General features: G+C 41.5%; 2 pseudogenes; both read left to right on the top strand.

Annotated features, from left to right (window-relative positions):
* The first annotated feature begins 11,680 nt into the window (after positions 1-11,680).
* Positions 11,681-11,860, top strand: LOC139005007 (ATPase inhibitor, mitochondrial pseudogene; annotated as a pseudogene).
* A 323-nt stretch (positions 11,861-12,183) lies between these two features.
* On the top strand, positions 12,184-12,509 carry LOC139006170 (cyclin-dependent kinase 2-associated protein 1 pseudogene; annotated as a pseudogene).
* The last annotated feature ends 6,547 nt before the right edge of the window (positions 12,510-19,056 follow it).

Genomic DNA, 19,056 nt, shown 5'->3' with positions numbered 1-19,056 from the left:
GCCTCTGAGTCCTTGATACAAGACTAATGGAGCTGCTCAGTCATTTAATTTATTGCTTTTTCAGAGAGAGCATGATGTCATCTTATATTACCTGTTAAATTCTCTAGTCAGGGTTTCTCAGGTTAGTCATTTAATAAAGTTGTATTTTACTTGAAAGTGAGTTTATGAATTCAGTTGCGATTATAAATTGTGTTGCTTTCCTAACAAAATTTGAGAATTCAGGATAAATGAGACTACATTGTTTCAGGTTAAATACAGTATTTTTGACCTTACAATACAATAAAACTTTCCTCCTGAAAATCAAATGATCAACACATATAACACAAGATCAATGTTAAATGAAAGTACTAGTATTTCAAGTAGCCTTTTAGAATTGTAATTTATCTGAAATAAGTTAAACATGACAGGTTATAACTAAGGATAAAACCACCAATGAAAGAATTCTTTCAACATTTTAAAACTGAAAAAGGAGCTATGGCATGACCAGTTTTGTGATAATCTTATATTTGCCATATAAATCTTCTCAGGGAAATGTGGTCTTATTGCTGTTCTTGTCTCTCACTATATTATATACAAGGGCGGGAGGGGGGGGTGGCATTAACTTGAAAGCAGAAATAACTATTTAACCTGAATACTTGGAATTTCTTCTCAGAAAAGATACCTATTGCTTTGGATAATGTAGTTGGAAAGATCACCGTATGTTTATGTCTAACCCTCCATTCTAGGCTTGTTCAAATAAGATAATTTAACTAAAACCCCAGTGGTGGCTCAGCATCAGAGAGTTTATTGAGACTACATTATTTTTGTTCCACATAGAACTAATTTCGCTTCCATTCCATCAGCCTATATTGACAGACACTGAATACACATCCCCATGAAAGTCATTATTGAGTTTCCTGTAGAACTGTTGTTGAGGATGTCACTCATTAATTGTCCTCTGTGTGGTGACTGAGGACAGACAGTTCTCTCATATTACTGTGATGTATTTCTTGTGAATTCCGTTTTAATCTTCAAGTCACTTCTAGTATGCATTTTTCACATTAAACTTGATATTTATTTGATAAGTATTATCTTGTTATCCTATTTTCCATACGCTTATTTTCTTGGCACAACTATATAAACTAAAATCTTTTGTATACTTTCAACAATTTAATTCAAAATAATAGTGAAGCAGATAGCAGCATAATTAATAAATAAATAGCAAAAAGAGAGTTTGTAAAAAGTTAATTTTCATGCCTCTCATGATAAAAATTGAAATCTGTAATTCTTAAACATATAATGATTTTTATGGACAATTCAAATATTGAGTACCCTGGGCATCTTAATTTGTTCAACTTGATAGCTTTTCATGAGATTTCAAATAAATCCCACTAATATTAGTGGGAAATTGAATTTAAATACATTTACCAATTGAATTTATATTACTTGGGGATTTAGAATGCTTTTTAATATTCAGATTTTTTATCTGCAACATATAAATAATAATAACTTGTTATTCATGATTGCAATAAGGACAAGATAAGGTAATAATTTAAAATAAATTTACTAACAGTAAAATAAGATTCAATCAGTAAGTCAAAAGTAATATTTTTGAGTGCCCATAGGCTAATCAGTAAACTAGAATATGCTGGATATGCATCAGTGGACAAACAGAGGTAGTTCTTGTCAACCATTAGTACAGCCAAGGGGACATAAATAAATCATTAAATATGTAATTACAAATTGTGACAAGTCATATGTAAGAAAAAGAAGGTGTTACAGACTGAATAGTTACAGTATGCCTCTCTGAGAAAAATGGTGCACACATTGATACCTGGTATAGGAGAAATAGGTAAAGAGGTGGATATTCTAACCACATGTGCAACATTCACAGAGAGAAAAGGAACCTGGCCTATGTGAAACATTGCTGAAATGACTACAGTAAGAGAGGCAAAAGGGGGAGTAGGATGAAACTAGCTACACAGGCAGAATTCTATTCTTCCAAGGCCTTACAGTTCATGTTAATGATTTCAGATTTACCTCTGAGGGAATGTAAAGCCAATGAGATTGTTTGTGGTTGCCTTATTTTTAAGAGACATTTTAGATTGAGAGGAAGGTACAGAGATTTTCCATATACACCCTTCTCCCACTCATGCATAGCCTCCCTCCATGATCAACATTCCCCACCAGAATGGAACGTTTGTCATCATTGATTAACCTCATTGACACATCACTCAGAATGTACAGTTTACATTACTGTTCACTCTTGGTGTACATTCCATGGGTTTGGACAAATGTATAATAATGTATATCCATCATTGTGGTATCCTACAAAGTATTTTCACTGCCTTAAACATCCTCTGTGTTCCCCCTATCCACCTCTCCACCCCACCAACTCCCAACAATCGCTGGCTTTTTTGCTGTCTGCATAGTTTTGCATTTTTCAGAGCTTCATAGGGTTATAATCACAGTATGTAACCTTTTCAGATTGGCTCCTATCACTAAGAAATATACACTTCAGTTTCCACCATCTTTTTATGGTTTGATAGCTCACTTCTTTTTAGCACTGAATAATATTCCATTGTCTGGATGTGCTACAGTCTATTTGCCCACTCACCCACTGAAGAACATCTTGCTTGCTTTCAAGTTTTGGTCGTTATGAATAAAGCTGCAATAAACATCTAGGTGCAGGTTTTTGTGGGGACATAAGTTTCAACTCCTTTGATTACTCAACTACCAAGATGCATGATTGCTGGATCATATGGGAAGTGTATGTTTAGTTTTACAAGAAACATAAAAACTATCTTCCAAAGCGGCTGAATCCTTTGCATTCCCACCAGCAACGAATGAGCTCCTGTTGCTCCACATCCTCGCCAGCATTTGGTGTTGTCAGTGTTTCCGATTTGGGCCATTCTAATAGGTGTGTACTGGTATCTCATTGTTGCTTTAATTTGCACTTCCTTGATGACATATGGCATGGAGCATCTTTTCATGTGCTTACTTGCTATCTGTATATCTCCTTCGGTGAGGAATCTGTCAAAGTCTTTGGCCCTTTTAATCAGGATGTTTGTTTTCTTAAACTGGAGTTTATGAGTTCCTTGTATATTTTGGATAACAGTTCTTTATCAGATACATCTTTTGCAAACATTTTTCCCCAGTCTATAGCCAGACTTCTCATTATCTTGATATTGTGTGTTGCAGAGCAAAAGTTCTTAATTTTAATGACTTCTAGCTTATAAATTATGCCTTTCAGGGATTAAACATCCTGGATTGTGCCTTTTGTGTTGTATCTAAAAAGTCATGGTCATACCCAATGCCATGTAAGCTTTCTCCTATGCTATTTTCTAGGAGTTTCACTATGGAGATGTTTGAAGTGACATTATCAGATGTATATTTATAAATATCATATTGACTAGTGTGCAAGAAAATTTTGAGAAATGCAAATGTGAATTTAAGTATAATATTAAGGATCTACTGCAACTACCCAGGACAGAAATAATAGTGACTTAACATTAAGGTGATGACATTGGAGACAGTCATATGTATTTACTCTAAATCTAATGAGAGAATGGAAATGGAATTTATAATAATAGAATGAATGTTGGTGACTAAGAAGAATGAATCATCAAAATTGTCATTGTCCTGGTTAATTCCATAAATTATGAAAGGCAGTGGAAGAATAGCCACAGCTGAAATTAAAAACAAAATCATGACATAGTGAGTCACATTTCACTTGATATTTTTACAACTGAAATGTGACTTAAACTTTTAAAGGCAAGTTTACTTTTAGTGTCTTGTTTGAAAATATTGTTTCCCATATTGAGCACTGCCTGCTGAATTACATATGGATTTTCTTCTTCATACCTAAATTTATCATAGTGAAGTCTTGTTCCCCTCTCAATGTCACCTGGAAAAGAGAACTTTTAAATGCGTGAAGCAGCTGCTGCTTTGTGGAGGGGGAAGTTAATGACATGAATTATGACACCTTCAAGTTTTTACCTATTTGTGGGAACCATACCAGGTCCCCGGATAGTCAAGGCCAATGGGAGAACAGAGGCCTTGTTGTCAATACACCAAAATGGTCAAGGCTGCTCTGAGCATGATCCTAATCGTGGTGCTGAAGGCCAAGACACCATGAGCAGGTGCAAGGACACATGGTACACTTTGCCCTTCTATAACCCAGATGATTGATGTCACTGTTGGCAACTAGCCTTCTTTGTCTCTGGAGTAATATACAGATTATTGACCAGGAGTCTGCAAGAGAGAGCACAGCTGGGCAGAGCCAATGTGAGAGAATGGCAAGAGAGTCTGCTGGAGCGCAGAGAAGCAGAGGTAGTAGACACGGAGAATGTAGCTCCTATGTGTGCAGGAGAGGGGAGAACTCAGACAGAGCTGAGAGCTGATACTGCTATAATGTAAGGTTAAGAGCTCATAGAGAGCTCAGATATAGCTACAATGTTAACCAGACAGTGTGCTGGGCAAGAGAGACAGGAGAAGCTGCTGAGCCAGAGGGCTTAGGTACTGCTACATGTGAGGCAGTGAGTCTAGGGAGCAGCATGTGGCTGCTCAGATAACAACTGTGAGTACAGAGATTAATGCTGCTTTGTAGGAAAGAAGTACATGTTAACCAGCTCATGTTTGGCTGCCTGCCTGTATGGATTTTGTTGTAAAAGACTATTTTGTCTGACAGCTATATGGCCACTGGCTTCTGTAATAAAGACTCATCCTATATAATAAAAGCCCAGCGACTGAACAACAGAACGACCAGAATGACCAGTTGACCAGTCACTGTGATGTCCACTGACCACCATAGGACAGACGCTCAATGCAGGCGCTGCCCCCTGGTGGTCAGTGCACTGCCACAGTGGGAGCACCACTCCTGACCAACCCATCCTGGCAGCCCACCAGCCTGGTGGCAGCCACTCCCTCCCTCAATAGTCCTGCAGGTCCAATCTCCAGAGAACGGGCCAGGCACCAATGGACCAGCACCGCCAGCACTATCCTGACAGCGCCACCAGTCTCCTGGAAGTTGGCCTCAGGCATCGCAGCCACTTCCCCTCCCTAGATGCTCCACAAGGAAGAAATGATATAAAAGCAGCTGCCAGGTGGCTTCCAACACCCGGAGTGAAGTAAGTAGGATGGATCCAGATCCTGGACTGGCAAGGGCATCCCACTGCCTGCCTAGAGGGCCAATTGTGTCCCAGTCCCCTCCACCCCCCTTGGGATCCCATCCGTGCACGAATTCATGCACTGGGCCTCTAGTATTCCACATAAGTTAATATACATTTTATTATCTTAGTCTGATTTTCTTTCTCACAAACTGGAAAAAGCCTAGCTCCTTTTAAGAAAGACTGCGAATTGATTTCTAAATGGTAGTATCCAAGTGAAGTAATCTTTATTTTTAAATATGTTTTTATTTGAGAGGATGGGAAAGGGAGAGAGAGATAGAAACATCACTGATGAGAGAGAATAATTGATTGGCTGCCTCCTGCATGCCCCACACTGGGAATCGAGCCCACGACCTGGGCATGTGCCCTGACTGAGAATCAAACTGTGACCTACTGGTCTATAGGTCAGCACTCAAGCACTGAGTCACACTGGCTAGGCAAGTGAAGTAATCTTAAAATATACGAGTGAGAGTTAGTTATATTATAATTTTTAAAATCACATGTTTGGTCTCCCACAAGTGTTTAAAATTATTTAGTTAATTCATAATTTTTTTAAAAAACCTTATCTCACAATGATGTGAAGATAAATACATAATATTATGAAGGCAATTTCATCCACATTAATTTCCATGAAAGAATTATCTTCTATAATTACTGACATTTACCTCAAACTTATTTTCAGAAATAAGCAAGACTAATGAGGCAAGACATACCCTCCCCCCTATACACATTGGCTTCACAGAAAAGTTGGTTGTACCACAAACCAATTTTATGAAGCAAGACACCCTTGTGATTTCACTATCTGGAATATTATTATGAAGCTTTGCAGGATTATCATAAAGTAAGTATATATTATTACCATGGGAAATAGGATTGCTAAGATGATGTAATATAATTGAAAATGCCCAGCAGAAGCGATAAAATACTCCTACATGTCAATTACCTTTTCTTCTTTCTTTCTTCCCTTCCTTTCTTTGAGTGGTAAACTTATAAGTACAGGTTAATAAGAAGGTATATTTTTTTGGTGCTTCCATAAGGATGCATCTTCAAACTGAAGTTCACCTTTTCTAATTACAATGATGTCAGTATTAATATTATTTGAAAAAGGATGAAATTGATCTAGCACTATCACATAAACATAATGATCAAGCTTCCCAGTGAGTGACCAAAACATATTTACATTAACGCTGTAAGATTATAAAAACTTGCCTCCTTCCAGAATCCCGTTTTGCTAAGAGTCTCCCATAGTTGCTGGGTTCCTGGGTCCTTAGTGGGGTTTTTCAGTTTTCTGCTTCAAGACAATTCAGAACTATAATGTTACTGTCTTTTTTGTTGTTATTGATCCTAGTGATATAACTTGTTCATTGACTGAGGAATAATTCTAAAGAGAATGCTGTTAAATCATAAAGTGGCAAATAGTAATAATAGGCACATTTTGTGGCAGAATTCTAATGAACCTTACATACTGTCATTATTTCATTTGCTATGCTGACCTATAAAGAAAGCTTTTGTGAAATTCCCAAAGCCTATAAGTCTCTAATTTCATATAATGATAAGTGACAGGAACAAAATTAAACTGATTTTTCTGATACTAAAGTGCTTATTAAAACCAACCAACACAGGTCAAAACAAAACAATGACAAAACAAAATAACCTGAAACTTCAGTATAACCTTGGAGAATACGAAAGGCTGCTCTAAACATTAGTAACTTGTTTTCATTATGACTCAGAGAGGAAAGAATGCAAGAATAAAACAAAACAAAACAAAACAAAACAAAAAGAAAAAGGAAAAGAGAAGATACAAAGTCAGTAATAGACTAAAAGAAAGACATAGATACTCTCTTATGGAAAGGAGTTGGTAGCTACTTTAAACAGTAAATATGTAGACTCAAGATATGAGAAAGTGAACTTAAGTGGCAAGATGTGGGAACAAATTCATGAGGCGTACTGAAAAAGGTCAAAATCTGTGAAATATCAGGTGTTTTGCATTTTTCATGCATATTTATACTAACCTTGAAAAAATAAGTTAAGTCTTTTGGATTAAAAGCAGGTTTAGAGTTAGAGTGGGTCAAAATGGCTTTGTCATATTTTTTCTTGATTTAGATATAGTCTTGTATTTAAAAAATTAAAAATCCTTTTTATTTTAGAACTAGAGGCCCAGTGCACAAAATTCAGCATGGGTAGGGTCCCTAGGCCTGGCTGGTGATCAGGGCCGACCTGTGGGGCTACCGGTAGGGCTATTTGGAGGGACCCCCACTAGCACCCACCTTGGCGGGCCTGGGGCCTGCAGGCTGGGAGCAGCTACTGCGTTGAGCGTCTGCCCTCTGGTGGTTAGTGAGCATCATAGCAATCTGTCATTCCACTGGTTTTTGTGCTGTTCAGTTGATTTGCATATTAGGCTTTTATTATATAGGATTACTCTGGAATTTTTCTTTTATTTTTGCTTAGGGGGTTTTAGAAAATACCTGGCTATTTAGTATTTCATCCACTTTTGTTGACTTTTTCATGATTTAAAATGTAAGTATCCAGAATTATATTTATTTAAGCATTTATCACCAAGAGCTGTCATTGAACATTGAACTCTGCGCAAAAGATGCTGGGAAATAATGCTCAGGCTCTATACATAGTCACACATGATGTTACTTGCAGTTTCAAAAATCTTACGTGCTTATCTTTAAAAGTCTCACATGTAGTTTCCTTTTAAAAAAAATTCTTTAAAAAATTTAACTTCAGTGTGTACACTATTACCTTTCCAATAGTCATTTCAAAATATTCTTCTCTCCCCTGGTCAGTGTGGCTTAGTTGGTTGGGTATTGTCCCATGCACCCAGAGGTCACTGGTTAGATTCTTCTTTGGGGTACATGCCAGGCTTTGGGGAACAATCCCTGGTAAAGGGAGTACAGGAGATCAATGTTATATTGATGTTTCTCTCTCTCTATCTCACAGACACTCTCCATTCCTCTCTCTAAAATATATATATATATATATATTTTTTTTTTCTTTACAATTGCTGAGAAATGTTAAAGAGAGAAAGGGATAAAAGCTAACTCTAGAAAACCAGTAAATTTTTTAAAGGTTTATTCATTTATCTTTGTTAATAAAAATAAGTTCAGAGCCCTGGCTGGTATGGCTCAGATGGCTGAGCATCCTCCCATGTACCAAAAGTTCAGGGGGTTACATTCCAGGTCAGAGCACATACCTGGGTTGCAGGAGGCAGCTGATTGATGTGACATCAATGCTTCTCTCTCCCTCTCCCTTCCTCCCTCTCTAAAATCATTAAAAACAAAATATAATAAAACATATCACTGTCAAATCTTTAAAAAAATAGTTCAAAATCATAAAACTTTAGAACTGCAAGAGAGTCTTTAGAAAGAGGAGGTCCATGTGGATTAAAAGTACAATCCTATATAATAAAAGCCTAATATGCTAAGTGTTCGGTTGACCAGTTGGCCGTTCAACCAATCAAAGTGTAATATGCTAAGGCTACTTAACCATTCGCTATGATGTGCACTGACCACCAGGGGGCAGACAGTCGACAGGTCAACCAGTCACTATGATGTGCACTGACCACCACGGAGTGACTGCTCTAACTGGTAGGTTAGCTTGCTGTGGGGTCCAGATGATCTGGACTGAGCAAGATAGGCCAGACAGACCCTGGAAGCCTTCCTGTTGTCCCTCCCCAGCTGTCCAACCTCCCGTGTTCCTCCCTGGCCTCAATCATGCACCAGTGGGGTCCTTTGCCCTGGCCTGCTGCCTCTTGAAATCCAGGACCCCTCACAGGATGTTGGAGAGCCGGTTTCAGCCCAATCCTGCAGGCCAGGATGAGGGACCCCACTGGTGCATGAATTCGTGCACCAGGCCTCTAGTCGGTATTATAAAAGAACATGTTTTTAGCAAGTAAAAGACAAACTGTTTGACACTTTGTGGCCATTTTTCTCCCTTGATTTGAACTTTAAAAAAATTTCCCTTTTTAAAAATGAAGTTCTATTACAGTTAATGGTATAAGTGTAAGCAAGTTTTTGATATAAACTCTTTACAACTTGTTCATTCTTATTTTAGAAAATAACCCCAAAGTCACATAATAGTAAACAAAAAGGAGAGTACACCTCTATCTCACTTGAGCTTTTTCTCCCTTTTATTTTTAACATATTCTATCCCCAAACGCAGTTTTCCTAGGTCCATGGATGTAGTTTTTCTTCTAAGAATAAAGAACACAAGTAAAATGTTAAGCTTTGTCTATTTCAGTAAATTTCCTTATTTTATGAATTATTTCAAAGTCTTTCTGGCAGATGTTGCAGGCTAATATTTAAATGAAATTAATCAGAGCTCATTTTTTTCAAAGTGCTCTATTTTTTTTACCTCTCTAAGGTACTAATGGGCACTATATTAATTATTTTGAGGGGAAAAATGTATTCATTAGAAAGAAAAAGAAGGAAGGAAGAAAGGAAGGAAAGAAGGAAGGAAGAGAGAAAAGAAGGAAGGGAGAAAAGGAGGGAGGGAGGAATGGAAGGAGGAATGGAGGGAGGATGAGAGACAGGGAAGGAAGAAGAGAGGGAAAGAGGGAGGAAAATGAGGAAAGGGGAAGAAATGGGTGTAAGGCAGAAATGAGAAATGGGAGCTCTTTAAGGAGATTATGATAGATATTCGATGTCAGGAGAGATGGAAAAGAGATGAGAACAACAAAATTAGTTGATTTCCATTAGATTTTCTTCTCCTTGGAAAAATTCTGAAAAAGCAGCAAGCCACCCTCTACACCCCCACCCCCTAAAAAATAAATCTTTGTAATGACACCATCTACAGGACTCTGTCAATTGGCCAGAAAGGTCTCTTGCAAATGAGCTACTCTTTTCTTAAAGATTTATCCCATCTGGACAGTTAACAGAGTTTTAATAATAAAAAAGTTCCAAAGTGGCCCAGGAAAAGAATAACAACACTTTTTAATCATGAATATTAGAGTACTATGTTAGACTATAAATCAGTTTTCATAGTCAGTACATTGATTGACCTTGAAGCCCTGAATGTGGTAAACAGATATCTGCAAATGCATGGCTTACTTTAGGGAATGCGTGGCATTTTACTCTGAGTGCTCTGATTTTGACTAATTCTTAGGGATGTCATCTGGTAGGTCACATAAAGGTACATCTTTGGTTCTAACAATTTTTATAAGAAAGATTACCATTAGAAATTATATATTTTTCAATTAAGGAGATAACCTCTCTTGGTGAAATAGATTTATTTTTCCCTTTAAAGTAAGAACAATTCCTAACTTGCAAAATGTTTAATCTTTCTGTTGCAATTTCTGAACTAAATGACAATTTTAAAAAAGAATGTTTCATGGTTAGCTTTTGGAAGAAAGAACATGGTTAGCTTTTGTTACAAAAAGTGAGATTTGTATATATGATTAATGCCTTTCAGTTGTTTAAAAATAAAAAAGAAAGCAATTTTTAAGATACCTAATCCAATGTCAAACATAAAATTCTGAAAATTATTTTCAGCTTCTTGAGCTATAATTGACAAATAAAATTTAAGATCTTAAAATGTACATATAACATGATTTGATATATGTATATCTCTGATAGTAAAATCTTGCAGACTGAGTCAGCAAATATTATATTATATTTCTCTGATCCTGTGTCACATGCCTTTTTTTTCATACTTTAAGATCACAAACAGATGCACCAATCAATGGCATACTTGAATTTTTTTTTGTTTCAAGCATAAGTCATTAAATAATTATCACTTATTGTACACATTCTCATAGCCGCTAGTATCAAGATTTAGAGAATAAATGTTTGTGGTTTTGAGCAAAATCTTAAAGACAATAAGGAAAAAATACTATGAAGAGAAAGTTTTGGAAGTAGTGATTTAGAAATATGTTTAGAAATATTCCTAAAGCAGAAATCAAGTTATCTTGCTTATAAGTGCAAATGAGGAAATAACGTAGAATCAATGGCTACTAGTTCTTTATGGATTCCTTAAAATGTTGTAACACTAATGTTTTGATGGTACAGTCTTATGTGGGGGAAAAATACATCAATAACTCTGAGTAGTAAAGGATTTCAGAAGCATTTGACTCTAAATGTGAAAAGATTTTGGAAATATCTTATTCAATTTATTGTGCTTGTGTTATCTTGTTTTTATGTTTGTATTCAAGTGATATAAGAGAAAATCTGTATTTAAGTAAATACAGTATAGCTTATCTATATCTATATCTATATCTATCTATATCTACATATCTATATATATATATAAAATAGAGAAATATGCAAATTAGGCTGGGATGCCATAATGGGTCACAACCCAACAGGAGGAGGTTGAGCAGGCAGCATCGGTGGAGGGTGGAACTGGCAACTGGCTCCCTTAGTAGTCCTGCGGGGTCAATCTCAAGAGGACAGGCCAGGCACCAACGGACCAGCACTGCTGGCACTTGAACATGAGCAGACAGAAGGAAAAAAGACCTTCAAGGCCTGTCCAAGGCAGGTTTGCATTTAAAACCAAGTGGGGTGGTCCGGAGCTGCGGGGCACTGACAACCATGGCAGTGTCGGCATTGGTGGCACGGCTGCAGCTCAGAGTGTGGGAGTGAGGGCCATGCGAGCCGGAGGCTTTGGCTGCAAATGGTCGGCAAATTTCAGCTCCAAGGCGGGCGCCATCAGGGAAGCCGGTGGGACGTTCGCAAAAAAAGGAGAAGGCTGAAGAGGAACGATACTTCTGAGAGCAGACTAAAGAACAGCTGGCAGCCTTGAAGAAACAACATGAAGAAAAGATCACTCATCATAAAAAAGAGATTGAGTGTCTGCAGAAGGAAATTGAGCGGCACAAGCAGAACATCAAGAAACTGAAAGATCACGGTACTGCGGTGGTGTCAGGGTTACGGGCAGCCATATTTGCAGGTGCGGCTCGAGCTGTCAACAACAAAAAGTGCGCAGAAGCTCAGCCGGTGCACGGACGGCGCACGGACTCCAGGCCCGCCTCGCCGCTGCCCAGCCTCGCTGCCGCCATTGCCTCCTGGGGCATGCACCCCGTCGCCCGGGAAGGATGTCTTACAAACCGAACCTGACTGCTCACATGCCCGCTGCCTCCCTCAATACCGCCTTCCACCAGCATGGCGATGTCCTCCCAGTATCGCCAGCTGCTGAGTGACTATGGACCACCATCTGTAGGCTACATGCAGGGAACAGGGAACAGCCAGGTGCTCCACAGCAAATATGCTGAGCCACTGGCCATCATGGAAGAGCTGGGGAAGGAGATCCACCCGCCACTACGTGAGTAGCAAGAGCGCGATGGAGAAACGAGGCATCATTCATGTGAGAGGGCTGGTTCAGGAGTGCTTAGCCCAAATGGAGCAGAACGACAGGCCCTAGCCTCTGAGTCAACAGAAAGGCTTTCCATATTCTTCCAAAAAGTGACAGCTTATGCCCCCCCCCCCCCCCCCCTCAGATGAAACTTGGTTTCAAAATGGTAACAGCTTGGTTTCTCCTCCCCGTGCCCCTCCCGTGGTTCCTCAGGCTCCAAATCTCCCGTTGCTGAGATGGAGAAGAGATTTTTGCAGTCATTAGGTTTGCATATTGTTAGGAACTACCCAGGGTGCTTTGTGGTTTTTTTTAAAGCATTGATTTACATGGTGCACATCAGTTACCTATCATAGAAAACTGTGGTTGGCCTCCCAGATACTGTGTTTCTCTTCTGGATACATTTCTGTTACTCACATGGTTCTGTATGTTTCTCTTCTGAGCTGATCCAACTCTGAGGGTTTGTTTCAGCAAGTCCTGAGGAAGCGCTTTAGTAGCCAGTGCCCGTTCACCACAGTATAAATTCTGTTCAATGTAAGTTTTCTTTTTTTTTTTTTTTGCTTAAGCATTTGCATGACTATTAGTACTTTGAAGTCAAACTTTAAAATGCACAAGTTATAAATACAGAAGAAAGAGCAACTTATCGAACCTCGCCTGACAAGGAACTCTGAAATTTCCCCTAAGGATGTATGTAGATTTCAGTTCTGCCTTTCCCATCAGTGGATCCAAACATCTGGGAGAAAGTGACTAATAGTGTTTGCATCTTTGTATGTATTTATTACTTGATGTAATAAACCTTATTTTCATTGACAACAACAACAACAAAAAGAAACTGAAAGATCATGCTGTTAATTAAGGGCACACAGTTCCCCATAGAATGGCTACATACTGTCTACTTCTATGAAGACATAGTTCTGGTAACTAATATCTATCTATGCTGCCAACAGATTATAATAAATTGTGATCAGTGGAGAAAAAACCCCAACAAAACCAAGTGGGATGACATCAGAATTACCCAAACGCACCCTCAACCCCTTCACCTGCCCAGATGCCTAGGGTCCCTTTACAGCTGGGCTGAGCCCATTGCTGCCCAGTGGCCTGACATCAGGCCTGACTGCTTCTCTGGTTTGGCCCAAACATCTGAAGTTCGCATTAGTTGCCAACTTAAGAAATTGGAGTGTTCACGTAAAATCAGGATTCCCCACTTCTCTTTCCAAAGTGGCCGATTGGGCTACCAACCAAGGGTGGTTGGTGTCACTTCAACCCTAAGAGGAACCCCCAGCTTGGGGGTGTGGTGAGGAGGAAGCTATCTGTGCAGACAGTTCAGTTGTGTAAACTGTCGCTGACTGTGGCACAGCCCAACAGTGTGGCTGCTCAACTGCGAGACAGCACAGCCATGAAACAGTGCAGCTGTTAAACGAGGCCCCTCTCCAGCTTTCAGGGGGCTCCACATGCTCCAACCCAGTGCACCCACTCTTCCCTGAGCTGCCCAGTGCATCCCACTCTACCCCAGTAAGACAGCTTCAGTGTTTCAGCTCCAGTAGACAGAATAAGTCCCAGTGGAAAGGGAAAGTGTAGTCCTGGCTGGTGTTGCTCAGTGGATAGAGCCTCTGCCTGAGGACTGAAGGGCCCAGAGTTCAATTCCCTGTCAGGGCACATGCCTGGATTGTGGGCTTTATCCCCAGTATGGGGTGTGGAGGAGGCAGCCAATCAATGATTCTCTCTCATCATTGACATTTCTATCTCCCTCCCTCTCTGAAATCAATCTACACTAATAAAAGAGAAACATGGTAACTGCTACCCTTCCCATTGGCTAATCAGCATATCCTTATGCAAATTAACTGTCAGCCAAGATGGCGGCAGGCAGCCAGGCAGCTGGAAGCGAACATGAGGCTTGCTTGCTCCAGGGACTGCAGACTCCAATGTTCCCCTCCTGCCTTGCCAGCCTCTGAGCTGGCAGTTTGAAACATTCTAACAAATATAGAAGCTAAACAAAACCCCAGAAAACAGCTTTCAGCCTGCCGGGATCTCAGAGCTGGAGTTATACATTGTTTCGATTATAGAACGCAAACAAACCAGATACTTGCTTTCAGCAGCGGAAGCCTCAGAGCTAGAGCCAGAGCTAAAGCTGGCCCAGAATAAAATAAAAAAAAGAGAAAAAAAAGGAGCGGTTGGGAGCTTCAGTCAACAACCGCCAGCCTGAAAGCAGCCCTCAGCCCCTCACCCAGACTGGCCAGGCACCACAGTGGGGACTCCCACCCTGAAGGGTGTGTGACAAGCTGCAAACAGCCATCATCCCCTCATCCAGGCTGGCCAGGCACCCCAGTGGGGACCCCCACCCTGATCCAGGACACCCTTCAGGGCAAACCAGCCAGTCCCCAGGCCTCTATTCTATATAGTAAAAGGGTAATATGCCTCCCAGCACCAGGATCAGCGGAGCCGCGAGGCCTCCTGGCACCGGATCAGCGTGACAGGGGGCAGCGCCCAAACCCCCTGATCGCCCTGCGGCTCGGTGTGTGACAGTGCGGTGCCCCAACCTCCCCCCCCCCCCCGCCTCCACAGGCCCTGCTTTGTGTGTGACAGGGTAGAGCCATAACCTCCCCATCGGCCCTGCCCTGAGTGTGACAGTGGCGGCGTCCCAACCCCCTGATCGGCCCTGCTCTGTGGGTAATAGAGGGTGGCGCCCTAACCCCCCTCCACGGGCCCTGCTCTGTGTGTGACGGGGTAGAGCCATAACCTCCCCATCGGCCCTGCCCTGAGGGTGACAGTAGCAGTGCCCCAACCCCCTGATCAGCCCTGCTCTGTGTGTGACAGGGGCGGTGCCCTAACTCCCCTATCGGCCTTACTCTGTGCATGACAGGGGGGAGCTCCCCAACCCCCTGATGGGCCCTGCTCTGTGAGTGACAGGGGGCAGCGCCCCAACCCCCTGATTGGCCCTGCTCTGTGACAGGGGGCAGCACCCCAACCCCCTGATCGGCCCTGCTCTGTGCGTGACAGGGGGTGGTGCCGCAACCTCCCCATCAACCCTGCCTTGAGTGTGATAGGGGGTTGTGCCCCAACTCCCCAATCAGCCCTACCCTGAGGGTGACTGAGGGTGGCATCGCAACCTCCCAATCCGCCCTGCTCTGTGCATGACAGGGGGCGGCACTCCAACTCCCCAATCAGCCCTGTTCTGAGCCCGACCAGGGGCTGCACCTAGGGATTGGGCCTGCCCTCTGCCACCCAGGAGCAGGCCTAAGCCAGCAGGTCGTTATCTCCTGAGGGGTCCCAGACTGCGAGAAGGCACAGGCCGGGCTGAGGGACCCCCCCTTCCCCCCCCCCCCCCGAGTGCACAAATTTTTGTGCACTGGGCCTCTAGTCGATACTAATAAAAGGGTAATATGCTAATTAGACCGAATAACTTCCGGACGACTTTCTGGACGTCCTTTCAGACAAAACCATGGTGGCAAGGCCAAGACAGAGGCAGTTAGGGGCAATCAGGCCGGCAGGATAGAGAAGTTAGGGTGATCAGGCCAGCAGGGGAGAGAAGTTAGGGAGATCAGACCAGCAGGTAGGTGAACAGTTAGGAGCAAGTAGTCCCAGATTGCGAGAGGGATGTCCGACTGCTGGTTTAGGCCCGATTCCAATTGGACAGAGTGCAAGTTGGGCTGAGGGTAACCTGCTCCCCCCGTGCACGAATTTCATGCACCAGGCCACTAGTTTGATAAGTATAAAATAAAATTATAAGCAATTAAAAAGCATTGCATCTATTTATTTTTCTAATTCTTAGTAATATATCAGTTATGGAGCTTCCTAGAATTAATTGTGCCTTAAGTTTGATGAAATATTATAATATGTATTTCTATGTAAGAAAGAGATATATATCAATATAAGCATTCCTCTGTGAACAATTATACTATTTGCTAATACATAAGTAGTCAATACATTTTAATAAAGTAGCCTTCCTAGTCTTCTTTAATATTTTTTGTTATAGTAATACTACACATGAAATACTTTAATTCTTACTATTTTTAAGTAAATCTGCAGCTACTGAAAACTAAGCATATTTTATCAGTTTACCCAGAGCTTCTTTTGCCTAACTGCATATTGATTTATTAACAAATATTGATGCAAAAACCAAGCCATTAAAATATGTATCAAGTAAGTATTTGCTATACTTGGCATTGTGCTAAGGGTTAAGAATACAGAGATGATTATGTTAACACATAGTTCCTGATTTATTAAAAAAAAAACAAATTGAAAGTGGAAATAGTGTGACTCTCTGGTATTTTAGGGGTCATGAATGATGTAATAAGTAGTTGTGAATAAGGTGCAGTTCAATATCAGATACAGAACTATAACATTTGCCTCAGAAAGAGACTTAGTGAGAACCCTGTAGGAAATGTTACAATAAAGTTGAATTTCACTAGGTAGTGACAAGAAAAATGCCATTCCTGCAAAGAACATGATTCAAGGCAAGCCTGTGTGTTGAAAGGCCAATTCATGTAACTGGAACACAGGATACAAAACAAAGATTTTGTACCTGAAGCTGGAAAAGTACTCATGTTTTTAAGGGACCAGAATTATTTTCCTCAAGTCCTTAGTAGAAATTTTTATTAAACATGCATTTTTTAGATGATTTAAATTTTTTAAAAAATATATACTTTCTTTCCAAATTGGAATTCTTTATATTTCTACTTATCAGGCACCTTATTTTAAAACTAGAGACCTGATGCATGAAATTTGTGCATGGGCGGGGGGGTGTCCCCTCAACTCAACCTGTACCCTCTCCAATTCGGGACCCTTAGGGGATGCCTGACTGCCGGTTTAGGCCCGATCCTAAACCAGCAGTTGAACATCCCACTCACAATCCAGGGCTGCTGGCTCCTAACTGCTCACCTGCCTGCTTGCCTGATCACCCCTAATTGGCCCACCTGCCAATCTGGTGGCCTCAAATGGCCCCCCTATTGGCATAGTCAGCCCTAATTGCCCCCCCTCACCAGCATGGTCACCCCCAATTTCCCCACGCTGATGGCCTGGTCACTCCTCATTGCCCCCCTCTGCCAGCCTGGTTGCCACCAACTGTGCCTCCTGTTGGCCTGCTCACCCCTCACTGCCCCCCCCTGCCTGCCTGGTCACCCCCAACTGCACCCCGCTGCTGGCCTGGTCACTCCTCACTGCTCCCCCTGCCAGCCTGGTTGCCCCACGCAGCCTGCTGCTCAGTCGTTTTGTCATCCCTCACTAACTTCCTGCTGGCCTGGTTGCCCCACTCAGCCTGTTTGGTAGTTCGTTTGGTTGTTTTGGATGTGACAGCCCAGGCTCTTCATATATCCTATATAATAAAAGAGAAACATGCAAATTAACCATCCCTCAGCTATGCTCAAACCACGACAACCAGCCAAACAGAGTGACTATGCAAATTAACCTGACAAAGATGGCTATTAATTTGCATATGCTGGTGTCGAGTGTCCCAGGAGGCTACAGCAGCCGTGGCCGAGGGCTCCCAGGACCTTGCCGGTGGAGAGCAGAGCGGGGGAGGAGCAGGCAGAGAGCAGGAGGTTTGGAGGACTTGGCAGAGCAAGAGACCACTGGACATAGAGCAGAGCGAGAGAGAGGGCAGCTTGGAGGGCGTGGCTTCCTCTGTCACCCCAGCTTCCTCATCACAGTTGTGAAAACTGACAGCAGGGAGGAGGAAGTCCCACCCCCACAGAATCAGCCAGAATCAGCCTTTAGTCAGACAGCTCTCAGAGGCCTGACAGCCAGAACTCTCATTCACCTGTAACTCAGACCATGACAGTAGAGAGGTGGGACTATGTCTAATGAACAACTGTTGATACAACATAGCTCTGCAGAGGAAAGATGCCAGTGTTATTGACAGAAAATGTCTGCAGAGCAGCGTGCATCTGATCGTGAAAGAAGGCGGCGCCTGTGACAGAATGTATCTGAAGACCAGCTACTGTAAAAACGTCGCTCTGATGCCGAAAAACACCAGTGTTATCGACAGAAAATGTCTAAAGACCAATGTGCTGAAAGAAGGCGGTGGCGACGACAGAATATGTCTAGAAAATAGTCATCAACAACAAGTACTACCAATACTGGTAGGAACTGCCTTCACAGCGAAAATGGAGTACATGAGGATGCAATTCTTGAACATAGTCATGGTGGAATGACTGTTCGATGTGAATTTTGTCATCACTAAATTTCTCTGATGAAAAACCATCTGATGGGAAACTTACTCAATGTTGTAGCAAAGGGAAAGTCTGTCCAAATGATATACATTTTCCAGATTATCTGGCATATTTAAAAATATTAATGGCAAACAAAGATTCTGACAGTAAAAATTTCATGGAAAATATTCGTTCCATAATAGTTCTTTTGGTTTTGCTTCCATGGGTGTTAATATTGCATCGCCGTCAGGATATGGACCATACTGTTTTAGAATACATGGACGAATTTACCACCGTACTGGAACTTTACATCCTTCCGAGGTGTTTCTCAGAAGTTTACTCAACTCTCTATTTTGGATACAGCTGAAGTTACAAGTAAAAGATTAGCAATGCCAGAAAACCAGGGATGCTTAGGAAGACTCATGATCAACATCAACAACCTCATGCATGAAATAAGTGAATTAACAAAATTG

Source organism: Myotis yumanensis, unplaced genomic scaffold (genome assembly GCF_028538775.1).
Source record: "Myotis yumanensis isolate MYYU_CA2020_CCGP unplaced genomic scaffold, mMyoYum1.0.hap1 SCAF_3, whole genome shotgun sequence".
NCBI lineage: Eukaryota > Metazoa > Chordata > Mammalia > Chiroptera > Vespertilionidae > Myotis > Myotis yumanensis.
The sequence above is the reverse complement of the archived record's forward strand: the minus strand, read 5'-3'. Positions and strand labels throughout refer to the sequence as shown.